Source organism: Hemitrygon akajei, chromosome 18, assembly GCF_048418815.1.
Source record: "Hemitrygon akajei chromosome 18, sHemAka1.3, whole genome shotgun sequence".
In the NCBI taxonomy this organism is placed as follows: Eukaryota; Metazoa; Chordata; class Chondrichthyes; order Myliobatiformes; family Dasyatidae; genus Hemitrygon; species Hemitrygon akajei.
The window spans coordinates 2,346,653-2,368,398 of record NC_133141.1 but is presented as its reverse complement, the minus strand read 5'-3'; positions in this window follow the sequence as shown (position 1 = coordinate 2,368,398).

The following is a 21,746-nucleotide window of genomic DNA, read 5'->3' as shown; positions in this document are numbered from 1 at the left end:
GATTCTTCACATGCAACTCCAATGGGAATCATCAAATATTCTTGTTTCGGACTACTACAGCTGAAATCCAATCACAGCCATGGGCACTTCAATAAGCTTCATTTTAAGACAATTTAAAAAAAAATCTATCAATCCTCAAAAATTGGTGGACCCCGGACAGCAGACACAGGACACGATTGCAGTTTCCCTTTAAGGAAATGGAAGTGCAGAAGACGAGCCAGTCTGCAGGTACGATTGAAACATAGCCCTCAGATCCCCTGCCCCAGCTGGCAAATATACAGTCTGTAGAAAATAAAATTGAAGACCTCAGGGCAAGATTGCTGTACCAGAAGGACATCAGGGACTGATGTGTACTTCACTTCATGGAAGGATGGCTATTCCCCGCCATTCTGATGCAGCGTTGTAGCCCAAAGGCTTTACCATTCACCACAAAGACAGGACATCTGAGTCTTTTAAAGGTCGAGTAGGTGGAGTATCCTTTCTGATTAACTCAGATGCTGTCTCAGTCCTGCTCATCTGACCTGGAACATCTAGTGGTCAAATGTCGTCCATTTTATCTGCCAAGGGAGTTTTCCGCTATCATCTTGTTAGTGGTGTACATTCCACCTCTGGCCAACGTCAGTCAGGCACTGGAGGAGCTGAGCACCGGGATCAGCAGTCATGAAACAGCATACCCTGATGCCTTCCCCATCATTGTGGGGGATTTCAACCAGGCCAGCTTGAAGTCTCTGAACAGATACCACCAACGTATCACCTGTGGAACCAGAGGAGCCAGCACACTTGACCACTGTTATACCACCATCAAGAACACTTACCGTGCCGTCCCACGCTCACACTTTGAGAAGTCTGATCACCTAGCACTTACAGGACTGCTTTGAGTTGGTGGACTGGATAATACTCAGGGATTCATCTTCTGATCTGAATGAATATGCTACATCTGTCACTGGCTTCATCAAGACCTGTGTGGATGAGTGTGTGCCTTTGAGAACATACTGGACATACCCAAAACAAAATCCATGGATGAACCAAGAGATTTGCAGTCTGCTGAGGGCTAGATCTGTGGCATTCAAGACTGGTGATCCAGAACTACACAAGTAGTCCAGGTATGACCTATTGAATGCTATTTTAAGGGTGGAAAAAACAATTTCAATTCAGATTAGAGAAAGAATTGGATGCATGTCAGCTCTGGCAGGGTTTGCAAGCCATCATTTCCAACAAGGTGAAACCTAACTTCATGATTGGCTGTGATATGTTACCTCTAGATGAGTTTAACACCTTTTATGCATGCGTTGCAAGGGTTAATAAAACTACACCTGTGCAAATCCCTGCAGCATGTGGTGACCCTGTGATCTCTGTCCTGGGAGCCAAAGTCAAATTATCTTTCAAGAAATTGAACCCTCGCAAGGTGTCAGTTCCTGACAGTGTACCTGCTTGGGCTCTGAAAAACTGTGCCAACCAGGAGTATTCAAGAACATCTTCAATCTCTCACTGCTGCAGTTGGGAGTTCCCACCTGATTTAAAAGAATGATAATTATACCAGTGCCCAAGAAGAGCAGGGTGAGTTGCCTCAATGACTATCATCCAGTTGCAATTCATCACAGTAGACATGAGTGCTTTGAGAGGTTGGTCACGGCCAGAATCAACTCTTGCCTAAGCAAGGACCTAGATCTGCTGCAATTTGCCTATCAGCACACTAGGTCTACAGTGGATGCCATTTCACTGATTCTCCACTCTGTCTTGGATCACCTGGACAATAGCAATACCTACGATAGCCTACTGTTTGTTGATTAAAGCTCAGCATTCAACACAATCATACCTCAGTCCTAGTCAACAAGCTCCAAAACCTGAGCCTCAATACCTCCCTCTGCAACTGGATTCCTCACTGGAAGATCACAGTTAGTGCCGATCAGAAATACCATCTCCTCCTCACTGACAATCAACACTGGCGCACCTCAAGGATGGATGCTTAGCCCACTGCTCCACTCTCTCTACACCCATGATTGTGTGGGTAGGTACAGCTCAAACACCACTTATAAATTTGTCAATGACTTAACTATTGTTGGCAGAATTTCAGATGGTGACGAGAGGGCATACAGGAGTGAGATACATCAGCTGGTTGAGTGGTGGCGAGGCAACAACCTTGTACCCAATGTACAAGACCAAGAGGTTGATTGTGGACTTCAGGAAAAGGAACTCGAGGGAACACACACCAGACCTTACAGAGAGATCCGAAGTGGAAAGGGTAAGCAGTTTCAAGTTCCTCGGAGTCAGCATCTCTGATGATCTATCCTGGGCCCAACAGTTAGAAAGTAGGTGTGACAGGCTATATTTCACTAGGAGTTGGAAGAGATTTGGTATGTCACCAAACACACTTACAAATTTCTACAGATATACCGTGGAGAGCATTCTGACTGGTTGCATCACTGTCTGGTATGGAGGGGCCACCGCACAGGATCAGAAAAAGCTACAGAAAGTTGTAAACTGAGCCAGCTCCATCATGGGCACTGGCTTTCCCAGCACCAAAGTAATGCCTCAAAAAGGTGGATCCATCATTAAGGACACACATCACCCAGGACATGTTCTCTTCTCAGTAAGAAGTACACACCATCAATACAGAAGTACACACTCACACATCTGAAGACATGCACTCAATGTTTATTCCACTCTGCCATCAGATTTCTGAACGGACAATGAACCCATGAGCACTATCTCACTGCCAAAGGGTCTCGCCCTGAAATGTCAGCTGCACTTTTCTCCACAGATGCTGCCTGGCCTGCTGAGTTCCTCCAGCATTTTGTGTGTGTTGCTTGGATTTCCAGCATCTGCAGATTTCCTCGTGTTTGTGGTCTGAGTAAAATGCAGAATGGGAAGGAAATGGGAATATATGACCAGTAGTGGACTGGTGTAGCGGCTAGTCTGACACTACTACAGCTTGGGGTACTCCAGAGTTCAGAGTTAAATCCCGGCACTATTCTGTAAGGAATCTCTGTAAATCCTCCCTATGGAATGTGTAGGTTTTGCCAGGTGTTCTGGTTTCCACCCACAGCCCAAAGACATACAGGTAAGTTAAATGGTCCTGTGATTAGGTTAGGGTTAATTGGGGCTGTGGGGCTGGAAGGGTCTGTTCCATGCTGTATCGCTGAATGAAATAAATAACTAAAATGTTGGAGATGGTGGAAATTGCAGATGAAGGTGGGATGGAAGGGGAGTACCAGGGGAATTCGATGTTTGTTCTGCACTGAGGGAGCATCATTAACTCAGGACATTCCCTATTCTTATTGTTGCCATCAGCGAGGAGATACAGGAACAGCTTCTTCCCTCTGCCATCAGATTTCTGAATGGACAATGAACCCCTAAACACTTCCTCAGTATTTTTCCCTCTACTTAATGTAGTTTTCTTTTTTATATATACTTCTCATTGTAATTTATCATTTTTATTATTAAGTACTACAAAGTACTGCTGCCACAAAACAACAAATTTGATGACATATGCCAATGATATTAAACCTGATTCTGATTCTGGATTAGACAGTTTCTGTGAGTGACTAAAACAGAGTCAATGTCTCAGGCTGTTGACCTTTCATCAGAACCTGTGATTGATTTCCTAGTGCTGAAGGGAGATGGGGCTGTTTGCAGTAATCAGGATCTAATTCAACACAGACTAGTAATCTGGATATGTCCACTCATACTCAGCACTGAGCTGCCACACTCCTAGGGTACTCACTCTCAGAGACAATCATCTCTGTACAAGCAAGGGACCAGAAAACAAGTCAAATCTCAGTGAAATAAGTTTTATCAGAATGTGAGTTTAACACAAATGTTAACCTCAAAGATTAAAAGGATACATAAAAATAGCAAAATGAATGCATACCATTGTGTCACGATAGCGTAGCAGTTAGGGCGATGCTATTACAGCTTGGAGCATCAGAGTTTAGAGTTCTGTCCCGGCGTCCTCTCTAAGGAGTTTCTACATCTTCCCCGTGGAATGTGTGGGTTTTCTCTGGGACCTCCAGTTTCCTCCCGCGTCCAAAGATATATCGGTTAGTAGGTTAATTGGTCATTGTAAGTTGTCCTGTGATGAGGCTAGGATTAACTCAGGGTTGTTGGGGTGGTGCAGCTCCAATGGCCAGAAGAGCTTACTCCAAGCAGTATCACTAAATAAGTAAATAAAAATAATAAGTATTCACTCACTGCCAAATATTTCTAATCCTCCAACTATACTGAAATTCTTCAGTATAATGGATATAAATGTTACTAGAAGCTTCAAATCATACTACCTTCCAATGATTTCTGTTTTATCTGCAAATAGCACTGAGCACCATTGTTAAATGCACTTCCTTTGTTAGTAAAAGGCCTTTTGATGCTCTTCTGAACTCCTTATGTTGATCCATCTTGATTAACATGGTTGTCATGGCATTAAGAAAAACAGCCAGAATGATTAACACCGGGTTTTATGCTTTGTGATTTATTAGTGGCTGGATATATGATGACATTTCTACTTGATCTTTGGAGCTTCAAACATCCTTTCTCTAAATTAAACATAAGACCGTAATATTTCTGTGGGGTACAGTCTTGACTGGAGCATCCAGCTGTCTTGAAAGAACAATTCTTGGTCCATGGGCTCTGACTTTGTAAAGAGAATTTGGCAGTGAAAGTGGGATTGTGATTTTGATGTACTTGGACTGAGCTTAAACTTAAAGCAGTCAAGCCAGAGACCAAAGCTCATTTTTCTGAGTCTGAATAAAGAGTTACTTCCTATCCTTTGCATTCCATTCACTCATGATCAAACCAACAGCCATGACCCTGTAGTTGTATCTACCTGAAGGTCGATTCATGATTTGGGTACCCAGACTCCTCACTTCTTTGCAGTTATTGGTTTCTCCCACTAACCCACTGCTTCACCATATTCCTCTTTTCTTTGGTGACCTCGTGAAGACACTTGCACTGACACTTTTGCTGCTGGTTGAAAGACTGGACCTGAAGTTGCTGCCAAGGCTTTTCCTCCTTCAAATATTTGTATGATGAGAATATCTCAGTCAGGTTGAGAATTGAGAGTTAAGGGGCAAAAGTCTAGGGGTAACACGAGGGGGAACTTCTTTACTCAAAGAGTGGTAGCTGTGTGGAACGAGCTTCCAGTAGAAGTGGTAGAGGCAGGTTCAATTTTGTCATTAAAAAAAAATTGGATAGGTATATGGACAGGAAATAAATGGAGGGTTATGGGCAGAGTGCGGGTTGGTGGGACTAGGTGAGAGTAAGCGTTCGGCACGGACTAGAAGGGCCAAGATGGCCTGTTTCCGTGCTGTAATTGTTATATGGTTATATAGATTCAGATCAAAGTTGCATAAATGGTTCACCAATTTCTTAGTGGAAGAAAGAGGATATTGAATTTTTCCACCTGGCTGGTTTCTATCTGGAGGGATGAAAACAAGATTTACCAATTTTTTAAAAAAAAGAGAACTTGGAAAAAAGCTATGTGAAAATGAGGCATGACTGATGTAGGAGGGAAAGTGAGAGAAAGACAGCAAACTATTAGAAACTAAAGATATAAATGGTTAAAAGTGGAATTCGTAGTGAGTGTCTCTACCCTTCTTATTTGAAAATCTCAGAGTGAAACCCCAGAGGAGAGATGATAGCAATAAAAGATCAAATGAAGCTACGGCTATAACAAGCAGCAGCTGTAACGAGACAATATCGGCAGAGATGAGTGTCCAACATGTTTACCGTGTAACTGGGAATTAGTTCTGTTAAATCATACCAAGTGATTAGGTAAGTTAAAACTTTTACTGTTCTGAGTGTATAAACTTGTGTGTGAGATAACTGAGAAATGTTTTGAAATTGACAATGTGATACTCAGTTATTTTGAAAAAGAAAATAGAATATGTACAAAAACTTACGGATTGTAATCCTGATGTACACAGGTCAAGTTTTTTTTGTGTAAGTGTTGTAAATCAACTTTCTGTGGATGATCAACTATTCATCCAACAAAACAAGAAACAAGATAGCAAGCTACCCAAGGTCGAAGAACCAGTGCAGGAACAGAATGTTTAATGACATAGAGGATTTAATATGGTTGGATGAATTAAGTTTATTTTCATTTGAAAGATCTGAATTTGATTTTCTGCAAGAACTGATTATTTTTACCAAGACTTTGATAAGTTACTGAATGAGATTTACTTTGTTTAGAAGTTGTGATGTTGGAGAAATGTTATGAAAGGGGTTAAATTGTGTATATATATATTTTCTGAATTTGAATTTGTAGACATATTGACTGGAACTGAAACTGAAGTTAATCATAATAATTAAGAATAGGGATTCAATTAGTTTTCTAACTAACTAGGGATTAAAAAAAGGAAAGGTTAGCCTGTAAAGCTTTAAATAGGGAACATTAAATCTAATTAGTTAGAGGAATTGGAGTAGTAAAAGTTATTCTAATGAATATCACTGATTTGAACTAAACAGGGATTTGGTTTTTGTTGATATCTGAAATTTGGAACCCAAACAGAATGTTGGAATTTTGAATTGTTCTTACTCATGTAAATATATTGTATATCTTGTTTTATTTTATAAACAAAACTTACCTTTAGAAGTGTGTGTTTTCTATTCACTGCTTCCTTCTGATACCTAGAGCTTCTGATGGCCTACTAGCACCTGGTGTAATTTGATTTTTCTCATAAAGAGTGTGGCGACCAGTCACCTGAGAGAGGGCCAGTGCTACACGGGTGGTACATTTTCTTTACAAGTATTAATATATTGCTTTTGGTATACCGGGTCTAGATGTGACACATACACATACAAACACTTGCAAACATGCACTGGCAAACAAACAAGCAGCGGTTAGAGAGACAGTTGCATCGGAGTTCTGAGTTCAGTTCCAACAACCTCTGTAAGCAAGTTTGTATGCTCCTTCCTGTGTGTGCATGGGTTCCCTCGGGGTGCCCCAGTCCAAAGACGTATCGGTTGGTAAGTTGATTGGTCATTGTAAATTGTCCGTGATTAGGTTAGGGTTAAATCGGTGGATTGTTGGGCAGCACGGCTCAAAGGGCCAGAAGGGCCTATTTCACATTGTATTTCAGTAATTTAAAAAATGAATAAAATACATGTACATTTACACACACACACACACACACACACACACACACACACACACACACACACACACACACACACACACACACACACACACACACACACACACACACACACACACACACACACACACACACACACACACACACACACACACATCCAAATCAATAGACATAGCGTCTTCATTCCACCATAATGCCTTTCTGAGCCTACAGCTTATAAGACAACAGTTTACAAGTTGGTTAGCATTAACATGATGGTTTAAAAGACTCCTTTCTATTCTGTTTATGACACTATGAATCTTTGACTCTATTTCTGACTAATGTTTGATTCTGTATTCTTATAATTTATAACTTGATGTCTGAAAACTCTAATTATGGAATAATATATTGCTGTCTCATTAGTGGATGCAGTCATTTGAAGTGGCTCATGTTAGTTTACTGCACATGGCTACTGTCGCTTGTAAGAATGAACAGTCAATTTTTTTGGTCAGTTTGGCCAGGAAACTTTTATCCAGTAGTATTGTAGGATTTTGTGAATAAAACATGCAAGAGTTATTTTATGTGCTTAGCAAAAGCCACAGCCCTTTACTTCCATTGTGGACAAACCATAAGCAGTCACCTTACACTGATGTCAATGCATCAGACACTATCTCTTAAAGTGAACACAACTCACTAATGGTGTTTGTAGAATTATGTAGAACAGCTTATATTATGAACAATATGTGTCATCTGTCACCCATTACATTACCCTACACAGGTCCCTACAGAATTCACCAGAACCGGCATTGAGAGTCCGTATGGAGCTCATACAAGCCACCAGGCTCAGGCCACATGTGCCTTGGTTGGGGGAGCAGCAGGTGCCTCTGGCTCATCCGTGGTCATGTCGTGATGTAGGGGGTACGCTGGTGTAACTATCCAGGTCTTAGTGGGCCGGTTTAAAGTGCTCTACAGAAATACATTCAGGTTTACCCTTCTTAGCTTTTTGCCCTTTTCCAAAACGTGGAACACACCATCGTAAGGGGGCATTGATGTGCATCATGGCTAACGAGGTCAAACATAGGTCAACTGGAACCCAAGAGTGTTATAAGACCATAAGACCATAAGATGTTGGAGCAGAAGTAGGCCATTTGGCCCATCGAGTCTCCTCCACCATTCAATCATGGGCTGATCCAATTCTTCCAGTCATCCCCACTCCCCTGCCTTCTCTCCATGCCCTTTGATGACCTGGATAATCAAGGACCTATCTGTCTCTGCCTTAAATGACTTGGCTTCCACAGCCGCTTGTGGCAACAAATTCCACAGATTTCCCACCCTCTGAAGTAATTTCTCCACATCTCTGTTCTAAAAGGACGTCCTTCAATCCTGAAGTCGTGCCCTCTTGTCCTGGATTCCCCTACCATGAGAAATAAATTTCCCATATCTAATCTGTTCAGGCTGTTTAACATTTGGAATGTTTCTATGAGCTCCCCCCTCATTCCCCTGAACTCCAGGGAATACAGCCCAAGAGCTGCCAGACGTTCCTCTTACGGTAACTTTCATTCCTGGAATCATTCTTGTGAATCGCCTCTGAACCCTCTCCAATGTCAGTATATCCTTTCTAAAATAAGGAGCCCAAAACTACACACAACGCTCCATGTGTGGTCTCAGGAGTGCCTTATAGAGCCTCAACATCACACCCCTAACGTGACCCTGCTGGCATACCTGTTACCCAATGCACATATAGCCATCACTACTGATGCCTCAGACTATGCTGTGGGTGCTGTGTATGAACGGTTGGCTGGAGGTGTGTGGCAGCTGCTCACCTGCTTCAGCCGGCAGTTCCACCTCCCCCCATCTCAAGTGGAAGTACTGCACGTTTGACTGTGAGCTTCTTGGTCTCTATCTGCCCATCTGCCATTTTCGTTTTCTACTGGAGGGTCGCAGAAGCCAAAGCGTCAGACACATGGCCCACATCTTGGAATTCACAACTGACATCGAAGGGAAAAGTAATGCTGTGGCTGGTTGCCTCTCATGGCCCAATGTCAATGCCATAGACATCAGGGTTGGCCATGCTGGCATGGTAGCCGACCCAGAGCTCCTGCCTTACAGGGCAGCGGTCATGGGCCTGCAGTTGGCTGATGCCAAGTTTGGGGATGCAGGAGTTTCTCGCCTGCACTTGCCCTCGCCCCATTCTGCCTGCAAAATGGAGGCATACTGTTTTAACTCCATTCATGGCCTCTCACATCCTGGTGGGAAGGCCTCACAGAAACTGGTTGCTTTCAAGTTGTGTGTCAGTGGGTGAAAATTGACCTTGAGGTTCAGGCACCTTCGGCACCTCTCGAGCGACAGTTTGACCACGTCAATGTGGACCTGGTTAGTCCTCTCCCTTCCTCCCGCGGTTTCACACATCTCCTTACCATGGTGGACTATACTGCCACGTGGCCAGAGGTTGTCCCTCTAGTGTCAACGACAGCTGCGGACGTGACTCATTGTTCAGCAACACCCGGGTTGCTCAGTTTGGCACCCTATCCGATATTTCTTCCACCCACGATCTCCAATTCACGTTAGACCTCTGGGCTGCGATGCCCCAGAACCTCGGTCTTGAATTGCATCACATTATGGCGTATTACCCGCAGTCCAATGGCCTGTGCAAGCAGTTTCACTGTTCCTTAAAGGCTGCTACGAGGGCCTCCCTGACAGACAAGTGTTGGCACGATCGCCTCAGAATGGCTCCAAAAGAGAACCTGCAGTCCTCCGTAGCTGAACTACGAGTGCTGGGTGATTTAATTCCTGATGCTACAACTACCTGGTCGTGTCTCAGCAGCGTTCCCCCTCCTCAGTAAACTCAATCCTTTACACCTGCTCCTACTTCACATCATGGTGTACAGCACTAAGTCCACATCAGGAAAAATGATCTTACAGGCAAGTCTGGAATATGTCGGACTGGATAATGATCGGGTGTGATGGCCTCGTTAAGGTGATGGTAATCACCAAATGGACGGCATCCACCACTGGGCTTAGGGACCATGTGGAGGGGTGAAGCCCAAGGGTTATTTGACCTGCGTACAAAGCCAAGCATTTCCATGTTAGCAAACTCAGCCTTTGAGCTGGCCAGCTTTTCTGGGTCCAGTCCACACGCACAGGCGTGGGCCGGCGAGCCAGTTGTGGAAATGTGGTGCTTTGTGACTGTAGTGGAGAATGGAGGCTTGGTGAGGTTTGGGAACTTGCCCAGCGGGTGAGTGAATGGAGTGCATGTGCTAGATAGAGTGGTTATGGGAAAATTACTGAGAAAACAGGGTAACGACCCAAACTCCTTTGTGTCCACAAGCTGGCAGTTCTTAAGATCTACTAACAGTACTTTGGAGCACAGAAATTCTGTGCCAAGCAGAGGTCTAACAACTTCAGCCAAGACAAAGTCCCACGTGTAACATCATCCGCTGAAGCAGATATCGTGTCTCATAAGTCAGGATCCTACTGCTGTTGGCGGCATCAAGCAATGGTTCATGGGAAAAGCTGGCAGCACACTCACTTGTGCTCCCATGTCATACAGGAAATGTCACCCTGAAAGAGGGACCATAATGAAAAATAGATGCCTCTGGCAGCTGGAACTTACGGTCTTCACAGACTTCCATTGTCTCAATGCACTGGCACTGCTGAAGCTACATGGAGGTTGATGTCATGGTCCCAATTGTTAATCCCCTATCTTGCCCCTAGTCTCCTTTGATTATGCCTTGATTCCAATCGTTAATTTCCTATTTACTGCTAATTCCCTTGATGACAGCACACCTGGTCTCCATCAAGAACTGCAGTATAAGAACCCTGGCATCACTATTACAGGTTGCTAGTTTGTTGGTCTATTCCTGTGTGATAACTTTGTTTCTCAACTGCTTAGAACCTGTAGTTCTAAGTTCAGCTCCAGTTTCAAGATATTCCATGAAAATCCTGTCTCTGTGTCAAGACTCCATATCAGAGCTCCATGTCAAGATTCCTCCTGTTTGCTGTTCAACGTTCATGTCTGCGCCCGCATCCTCAACTCAATCTCTGTGCCCGTGTCCTGCACTTGGGTTCTCCTCAGTCGCTCTGTGCAACAGTTGGCACTTCTTGGCGTTTGTGCTGAAGCATGCCTGGTAAAAACATAGACCTGGTGTTGTCTGGTTTGGAGCTGCTGGAGGTTCTGCTGACAGGACTTTCTGAGACAAGGAAAGGGGGAGGAATGATGCTCCATTGCCTGACTGAGTGTAGACTATTGGCCATTTTAGCAAGCTTCCTGTCATGTTTCATGGGTGTATTAGCCAGGGCTGCGTGAACTTGATCAGGCATAAAGAGTTTGGTAAAAATAAAACAAGGATGGTGATTGCCCAGGAGAGATAGTATGTGGTTCATTAGTTCTAAAGGCCTAGTGTCATCCAGGCCAGGCAAGGAGAGCAACTGTTTGGTGCACTCAGACACACAGTTCAAAGGTCTACAATAGGTGAGTTTTCAGAGTGACATATTTACCACGTACAGGCAGGTCTTCTAGTAGACCCACCACTCTGGCTGCAGTTGAACTACTTAGCAATGCCACGATGTAGTCAAATTTGGAATTGTCTGTGGTGATTTCTCGCAGCATGAACTGGGCTTCTGCCTGAGCAAACCATGTGTTAGTGTTCTGCTTTCAAAACTCTGGCAGCTTCAAAGTGACTGCATTAGTCGACGTGATGTTGAGTAACTGTGGAATTGTCCGAGAGCATCGATGTCACCAATGTAGGGTTTTGTGAATAATACATGCAAGAGTTGTTTTATGTGTTTAGCAAAAGCCACAGTCCTTACTGCCATGATGGACAAACCCAAAGCAGTCAGCTTCCACTTATGTTATTACGTCAGACACTGTCTCTTAAAATGAACACAACTCGATAACAGTGTTTTTGAATTATGTAGAGCAGTTTCTATTATGAACACCGTGTGCCCATTACATTACTCTGCAGTGGTGTGGGACAAAGAAATACCTCTCTTTTGCTCCAAGTCTGGAAGATCTGACACACCAACTTCCAATTTTTTTCCAGTGAGTTATCAGTCCCAAGATGCAGAAGAGTTGTTTCAGACCAGGAATATGGATCTCAGAATCCAAAGAACACAGGCCAGTCCTGAGTGTATTAGATCACAGAAAATCCATAAACTGTTAATGCCAAGAACACAGGATTAGTCAGGATGAGGAAATTATTTAGTTCATCCATCCATAAAAAAACCTGGTTTCCCCTTCGTTCCACCACAACCTCCTGGCTGAAGCATTTGATCAGGAAGTTAATTGTAGAACCAACTAGGTTGTTCCACTTGAAAGCAGTTGTCCAATCAGAAAGACTCTCTTTTGCAATGATTTATTATTATACTTAAAAATGATGGTGCGGCTGTTTTCAGGGAAGCAAAACATCTTTTATTTCCATCCTTCTACATTGTAACTACAGCTGAAAAAACATATTAAAGTGAGTCATGATGGGGAGGCGGAAAGGAAGGACATGAAATTGGAGAATAATGTTCTGTGAAGCAAAATAGAAAAACGCTGTAAACACTTAGAAGGTCAATCAGTGACAGTGAAGAGACGAGAAAGGTTAACATTCAGGCTGGGAGACTGCTATCCATATGTTGTGATAACAGATTTGCATCTGGACAGTCAGAATGTTCTGTCTCATTTTCCTCAGTGAGAGTGAGGCATATCACCAGAGGCCAATAATTAGGTTAACAAGAGGCAAGTAATATTTGGGGCACGTACTGTATGAGCCAGGCAATGTCCAATGTCAATAAAAAGTGATGACTTTCCCTGACAGTAATGCTGTAACTACTTTGAATATCTTACCATCAGAATCCTCATGGTTACCATTAGGCAGAAATGTAAATACTCCATTCATCATTCTCTCCATTTGTCAATGCCGCAATAGCTTTTGTTATGTGGCATCTTTATATTCTTGACAATTTGTCATCTGGGTTCACCTGCCTCAATGAACCATCAGACACACCAGTCTACATCTCTCTATGATGTGGAAACAATTTTTGGAGCAAAGCCTCCAGATAGTTATTCCCCTCCTTTATATGTTAGAAAACCTCTAAATTGCACTTCATCACAAAGACCACGAACCACTGAGATCAGGAGAGGTACATTCTTACTCTTATTTACAAATCCTTTTACTGACTTAATCCATGTTATCAATTGCAAACCTCTCTAGCCCTATACCCTGAGCTTTTATGGTATATAATAGTTCTGAATCTTCTTGTGAAGCAGGTGATGTACCACTTGTCTACAAAAACTATCTTATCAAGTGAGCTTGCAGTCACTTTCTTCAGTTTCCCATCTATTGTCATTTAGATTTTTGATGGAAGCACTTTGGGGTATCTTACAGAGGCATTTTATACATGCAGTTATAACTTTAATGTTTCATTTTGCTGATCATAAGCTAGTTATAGCCATGAGTGGCCATTAAGCCTGACTCCTTGTCCATCAGGAATGATCAGGAGACCATTAGACATAACAGAATTAAGCCATTTGTGCCTATCGAGTCTGCTCTGCCATATCATCATGGCTGATCCAATAATCCATCTGGTCAAGCAACTGCGACCGAATACAAAATCTATCCATAGTGCTGATCACTCTTTGTTTAATACCTGTGTTCAATTAGGAATTGACAAGATTAAACATGCCCTTCTACATCCTCTCACACTACCTTACTGTTGTTCCCTTTCATTGCAGCTTTTACTGTGGAATATGGAATGGTTGAAACATGACAGCTCCAGTGGGATGTTGATTAGCCAACTAGTACCATCCTGAGCATGTGTGTGTGTTGTGTATGTGTATGGAATGTACATGAGTGGAAGGCATTGGTGTGTCTGTGTGCATTTGTGTGTGCATGTTTCTATATATGTGTGTGTGTGTACCTGTCTGTCTGTTGAGGATAGGTGGGGAAGTGATGAAAATTCTGGCCAATAAGAGGAAACCCTCTGAGAATTGTTCTGTCATTTCCTATGGCATCTAGCTAAGCTGGAGGTGGAAACGTTATTCCTGCCAATATCCTCCAATGACCCCAGGCATCAAAGCTCATGGTTAGCTGGTAGGAACGGATTCCGGTCTGGTGGTCTGCTTATGTTCATGAGTCTCAACATATTTTTGAGTCACCACTACTACGTGATGTCACACAAAGTGTCAATTTATACAGTCTGTATAAATGTTACTTTGTTCTTGCCAACAAAATCTGGGAAGTGGCAGTTTTATAGATTTGTCTAAAGGCCAGATTTGCAGTAATGCTATCCATAGCTTTAGAATATGTTTCTAATTTTATTTTTAGGATAGTATATATTTTTGGAAAGTTAAAAAGAATGTTTCAAACATCAGCGTTTGTGGTGTTTTGAACTGTACAATAATTCCATTCATATGAACAGTGAAAACTCCCAGCATTGAACCAATTAAAGGATAGCAATGGAAGAGTAAGGGTGTAGTAAAAGATGGAGAGAAGTGAAATATCAGGAAATACAGGGAAACAGTGCAGAATAAGGATGTAAGAATTAGTAAGGATGACCACAAATAAGCAGAAGAAGATAGGAATGGGATTGAATGGCCAGGTTGGGAAATTGCTCTGAATAGCCAACTTTCATATGTAATTCCACTACATGAAGATGGACTGTTAAATTCAATTTTTTCAAAGCTTAACGAGAACAGGATGTAGACTGCTTTGTTCTTTATAACGGTTGGTTCAGTGAAATCAAGGTAAGAACACAACAGTTGAGGAGAATATGTCAATTAATTTATCAGCCCCAGTACTGGGAACAAACCTGTGCGCACAAAGAAGCTTAAATGTATAATGCTAATAACATTCACTGCTAATGTAATGGTTTCTCTGTAGCAGCAATCTTTGGGTTATGACTAGAGATAACGGGGTTTGGAATGTACGCTGTCCAATAAGAGGCATGCTGTTTCTTTCTTGTGTGCCTGAGCGAAGGTTTCACGCACTTTTGTTTGGCAGAAGAGGGAGAGAGAAGATGCCAGAATGGGGAAATTGTAGACTACAGGACGGAGTGGACTTGGAATGGGATCGGGAGTCGATGCCTGGGGAGAAAATCGAGGGAGAACGAACAGACGGGAAAACCGTGAGCTCCAATGTTGCGCATTAGACCATTTCATGAGAGTGGGCCCCTTTTCTTTCTTGTTTCTTTACTAACAAATGAAGAATTATAAAGCTCAATCATTTAATCGCATATGTGTACTGTTTGTTATTCTGTGGTACTGATTTGTAACAGGGGAACATATCACAAACAAGACTTCTTAAGTTTGGCCGGGCCAGAGGTTGTCTTCCCCTAGGAGGCCACTGGATAGGCTGGCCTATGTAGCACTGGGGGAACAGAGTGTGACTCCTACCGTTTTGGGGAGCTATGTCACTGCTTTTTACACCTGGGTTGGACTTTTTGCTTTGCAGGAAGGCTTGGCAAATTATCTCAATGTCATGATGACATGACTAAGTTTGGTGGGGGGGAGGGGCGTGAGAATGTAACGCGCTGTAAGATTTCACTGCTAATGTAATGGTTTGTCTGTAGCAGCAATGTTTGGGATACGACTAGAGATAACGGGGTTTGGAATGTGTGCTGTCCAATGTGAGGCATGTTGGTTCTTTCTTGTGGGTCTGAGAGAAGGTATTCACGGTATTTTGTTCAGCTGAAGATGGAGAGAGAAGGTGCCAAAGCGAGGAAGTCATAGTCTGCAGGACGGAGTGGACTTTGACTTATTTTGTGGTACTGATTTGTAACACGGGAACAAATCATGCAGCTTCCACCCAAACAAGACTTCTCAAGTTTGGTTGGGCCAGGGGCTCTCTTCCCCTAGATTAAGCCGCTAGCTGAACCAAGGGTTGCAGATGTGATTTCATAATTATCGGCCTTTGACTCAACATTGTGGAAGGTTGCTCAGGTATCCTCTCTCCTCAAAGTGTACAAATCTAACAGCCAATTCCCACTCAATCAGTCTAATTTGCAGATTCATGAAAAATGTCATTGACAGTACCATCAAACAGCACATAAATAAGATATAAGACACTGGAGCAGAATTATGCCATTTGGCCCATTGAATCCACTCCGCCATTACATCATGGCTGACTTACTCTCCCTCTCAATCCCATTCTTCTGCCTTCTCCCTGTAACCTTTGATGCCCTTATCAATCAAGAACTGATGAACCTCCGCTTTAAATATACCCAATGCCTTGGCCCCCACAGCCAACTGTGGCAAAGAATTCCACAGATTCACTCCCCTCTGGCTAAAGAAATTTCTCCTCATCTCTGTTCTAAATGGACATCCCTCTACTCTGAGGCTGTGTCCTTGGGTGCTAGACTCCTGCACTATAGGTTTCAATGAGATACCCCCCCATTCTTCTAAACTCCAGCAAATAAAGGCCCAGAGCCATCAAACACTCTTGAATCCTTTCATTCCCAGAATCATTCTTGTGAACCACCTCTGATGACTAGTCATGTCCAGGCTCCACAGTTACCAACACGTACTCTTCTCTCCATCTCAGGAGAGCCAGCATCTCTTGCTCACGTTCTGTCCATTCCTGCCATCAAGTGAGGGTTCTGGTGTGTGTGGAATGGATGGGTAGAAATTGTTGGCTGAGGTTGTCAATAGGAAGAAGGTTGACCTTCAGAAAGTTGAGATTGAATGTCATGAAGAACAGGTGAAGTGGTTATGAAGCAGTTCATGACCTGCAAGTGTTATGATTTGAATTAATTTTAATCATTGTAGTAGGAGGATTAGCATGAAAGGCATTGTTTAAGTTTAGAACTTAAAGCATAGGACAGGACAACACAGTACGGCCTCTTCAACCTACAAAATTGTGCTGATCTAGTACAAAGTTTGTATATAAACCTACTTCACCATTAATCTTTTGCCATGAAATTCTCAAGCATGGCACAGTGCTCTACTTCCTGACCCTATTGCCAAACTTCGTTCAGACCTCATTGGTTTAAACAGCTATCTCCTCCTTCCTGTTTACAGAGAATACTATCTCCCAGTAAGCAATTAATTCTGCCATGATGTCCAGGGAGGTATCTTTAAGATAAGTCACAATCTTTGCACATCTCCACTGTATTCAGCTGGTGAAAAGGCTCAGAGAGTTTCTATTCACCTGTTCCTTCAAATGTCCCTTTAAATTTCAGAGCTGACTCACAGATGTCATTATCAGTAGTTGGTAGATTGGGAAGGCTAGAAATGTTATGGTATCACAGTGACTGATTTAAATAAAAAAATGACGCTAACATTATATTTACCTTTGGTCTTGTGACACACCAGCAAATTGTCCGCAGTACTCACCATCCCACTGTCAGGATTCAATGTCAGGCAATAGCGAGCAGGCTGAAGGGAGGGACACAAAAATTCTGTGGCTCTGGAATGGAAAATGTAAGAGATGCTGTACTAACTTTTTGTGCTTTGTCCAAGAGTACTCTGGATTCTTCTCACATATGGTAGTTGTTTTCAAGTACTGGACAGATGTGGACTTTTTACAGTGTTATGTTCTTGAGGTAAGAATAAATATTTGACACTAAAGGGAAACATACTGTAGCTTCTTTCATACAGTGTATGGACAAATGCTATGGTTGGAATTCAAGCACATATTAGAGCAAATCGGTTTAACATTAATATTTGAATGTGTCCACATTACTGCAGGTCAGGCTGTTTAATACAACTCCAGAATACTCCATATATCCTAATGATTCATGGGAAACACCTATATTCTCATCTTGAGGGCACTGACCATTGCAGAATACATAACTTCAGCTGGTGGCATCTCCCATCTGTTACACAGTGTCATTTAACCATTCTCCACATTAAATTGGGTTTTGGAGGGAATCAAAGCTCAGGTTGTTCCTCTTCTTTGAGTCTCCTCTAACTATTTCCCATTTCCCACCACCAATGTTCATTGGATAGCAAATAAGGACAGGAATTCTGTCTGAAGCTCTTCCTCTTCCTTTCTAATGGTAGTGTATGGTTAGCATAATGCTAAAACAATGCCGGTGACCATTGGCTGAGGTTCAATTCCTGCCACATTCCAAAGATGTACCGGTTAGGATCAGTGAATTGTGGCGCTGAAAGCTTGGCAATTCTGGTGGCCTGCCCAGCATCAATCCTCACTGATTTGATTTGAAGCAAACGACGCATTTCATGGTCTGGCTTGATGCATATGTGACAAATAATGCTAATCTTTAATCTTTAACCAGGAGAGCTTGGGATGAATTATAATATCTAATATGAAAAGGGTCAGAGATCATCTAGATGATTAATTTTTAAAATATTTCATAGATATGTGCTTCAAGTAAAAGAAAAATTTAAAATCCCTGTTTAAATCATCAGACGTGTTGAGAAATGATATCAACTCTATGGGCAACTGAAATTAAAAAAATTAAAAGTCCTGGAAGAAATGCAACATGCCCACTGAACACTGGTACATGAGAGTTCAAAGTGAAGAAGGAGCATTGATAAGCTAAAGATCATGCAAAGGTGACATGTAGAAGCATTGCTTAAGCAAGTGAAGATTGTGGTTCACCTCACTAACTTCCCACTTGTCTGCACCCTCAGGTACCTTCTAGCCCCAGTCTGTGAATCCCACATTTAACTTATCAACCACCCAGGAGCCCACAGAGCCAGAGTGAATCAAATTGTGCTCCGCTTCAAGGAAACGCGGAAGAAGAATACCCAGTTGAAACACCAAATCCAAGGAGCAGTCCATCTATAAAATGAATGAGAGGATGTAGGGCGGGGTAGGAGAGTTTGTGGGTAAGTGCAGGAGGGGAATTGGTGTTGAAAAGGTGTGGTCCAGACAGGTGATTAGAGCAAATTTATAATAAAGAATCACGATATATTAAGTTGGTATGTGTTATAGTTTCGCTATAAAAGTGACAAAATATATTGGATTCCAAGTTACCTAAATCCACATCCAATTTGGATGTGGAGAGGCTGTTCCTCTGGTGGGAGAGTTTAAAACCAGAGGACACAGTCTCAGAACAGAGGGTCATCCTTTTAGAATGGAGATGAGGAGGAATTTCTTTAGCCAGAGAGTGGTGAATCTGTGGAATTCTTTGCCACAGGCAGCTGTGGAGGCCAAGTCTTCAAGTATATTTAAGGCAGAGATTGATAGGTTCTTGATTGGTCAGGGCATGATGGGATATGGGGAGAAGGCAGAAGATTGGGGCTCAGAGAAAAATTGGATCGGCCATGATGAATTAGCCAAGTAGACTCAATGGGCCAAATGGCCCAATTCTGCTCCTATATCTTATAGTCTTATAGAATCCAATTAATTGAATAAGAACATGGGCTCTCAACATGCCAGGCAGCTGTAGTAGGCTGTCAGTGAACACAAAATTATGCTGGAATCTGTAAAATCTATTTAATACAGAAATTGCCATATGACTTGTATAATTCATATACATAAGCATGTCATGGTCTGGATTGGTTCCCCTTTGAATTTGGTTGGGTTGCGATCCGGACCATTGATGCCTTGTTCCCTTTTGATTTTGTTTCGTGCGTCCCTTGAGCTTGGCGGTCGGGGTGGTCTGCCCTCGACCTGAACTGGCAGCTTGTGGGCCCTTGGCTTTGGCCGTTCGGGGCGAGAGTGTTAAAGAAGCCTTCGCAAGTCGTCGCAGCTGTTGCCATGACAAGCCAAGAGTGATCCAGCCCGCATCGGAGTACCAGCAATTCACCTTCCCTCACCAGAGTGACCCAGCCCGCATCGGAGTACCAGCAATTCACCTTCCCTCACCAGAGTGATCCAGCCCGCATCGGAGTACCAGCAATTCACCTTCCGTCGCCAGAGTGACCCAGCCCGCATCGGAGTACCAGCAATTCACCTTCCCTCACCAGAGTGACCCAGCCCGCATCGGAGTACCAGCAATTCGCCTTCCGTTGCCAGAGTGATCCAGCCCGCATCGGAGTACCAGCAATTCGCCTTCCGTCGCCAGAGTGACCCAACCCGCATCGGAGTACCAGCAATTCACCTTCCGTCACCAGGGTGACCCAGCCCGCATCGGAGTACCAGCAATTCGCCTTCCGTTGCCAGAGTGATCCAGCCCGCATTGGAGTACCAGCAATTCGCCTTCCGTCGCCAGAGTGATCCAGCCCGCATGGGAGTACCAGCAATTCACCTTCCCTCACCAGAGTGACCCAGCCCGCATCGGAGTACCAGCAATTCGCCTTCCGTTGCCAGAGTGATCCAGCCCGCATCGGAGTACCAGCAATTCGCCTTCCGTCGCCAGAGTGATCCAGCCCGCATCGGAGTACCAGCAATTCGTCTTCCGTCGCCAGAGTGATCCAGCCCGCATCGGAGTACCAGCAATTCGCCTTCCGTCGCCAGAGTGATCCAGCCCACATCGGAGTACCAGCAATTCGCCTTCCGTCGCCAGAGTGATCCAGCCCACATCGGAGTACCAGCAATTCGCCTTCCGTCGCCAGAGTGATCCAGCCCGCATCGGAGTACCAGCAATTCGCCTTCCGTCCCCAGAGTGGGTCCGGGCAAGGTCAATCTACTAGGGGTGAGTTGAAGGCGGAGTCCTGACTCGATGTTCCTGCCCGTTGTCCATGCCACACTGCAGGTAAAGGTTACACAGACAGAAAGGGAAGGGGTGGCCACTAGACAGCATAGCAGCAGGCAGTTAGTGCAGGAGTCCCCTGAGGTCATCTCCCTCCTAAACAGATATACGGTTTTGGATACCGTTGGGGGAGATGTCTCATCAGGGGAAGGCAGCAGCAGCTGAGTTCATTGCACCATGGGTGGCTCTGCGGCACAGGAGGGAAGGAAAAGGAGTGGGAGAGCTATAGTGATAGGGGATTCGATTGTAAGGGGAATAGATAGGCGTTTCTGTGGCCGCAAACGAGACTCCAGGATGGTATGTTGCCTCCCTGGTGCAAGGGTCAAGGATGTCTCTGAGCGGCTGCAGGACATTCTGGAGTGGGAGGGTGAACAGCCAGTGGTCGTGGTGCACATAGGTACCAACGATATAGGTAAAAAACGGGATGAGGTCCTACAGGGTGAATTTAGGGAGTTAGGAGATAAACTAAAAAGTAGGACCACAAAGGTAATAATCTCTGGATTACTAACAGTGCCACGTGCTAGTCAGAGTAGAAATAGGAGGATATTTCAGATGAATACGTGGCTTGAAAAATGGCGCAAGGGGGAGGGATTCAAATTTCTGGGGCATTGGAACCAGTTCTGGGGGAGGTGGGACTGGTATAAACAGGACGGTCTGCACCTGGGCTGGACTGGAACCAATGTCCTAGGGGGAGCGTTTGCTACTGCTGTTCAGGAGGCTTTAAACTAAGGTGGCAGGGGGATGGGAACAAGTGCAGAGAGACAGAGGGGTGTAAAATGAGGGTAGAAGCAAAAAGTAGTAAGGTGAAAAGTAAAAGTGGCAGGCAGGCAAATCCAGGGCAAAAAGCAAAAAGAGCCACTTTTCAGCATAATTGTATAAGGGCTAAGAGTGTTGTAAAAACAAGCCTGAAGGCTTTGTGTGTCAATGCGAGGAGCATTCGTAACAAGGTGGATGAATTGAATGTGCAGATAGTTATTAATGAATATGATATAGTTGGGATCACAGAGACATGGCTCCAGGGTGACCAAGGATGGGAGCTCAACATCCAGAGATATTCAATATTCAGGAGGGATAGACAGGAAGGAAAAGGACGTG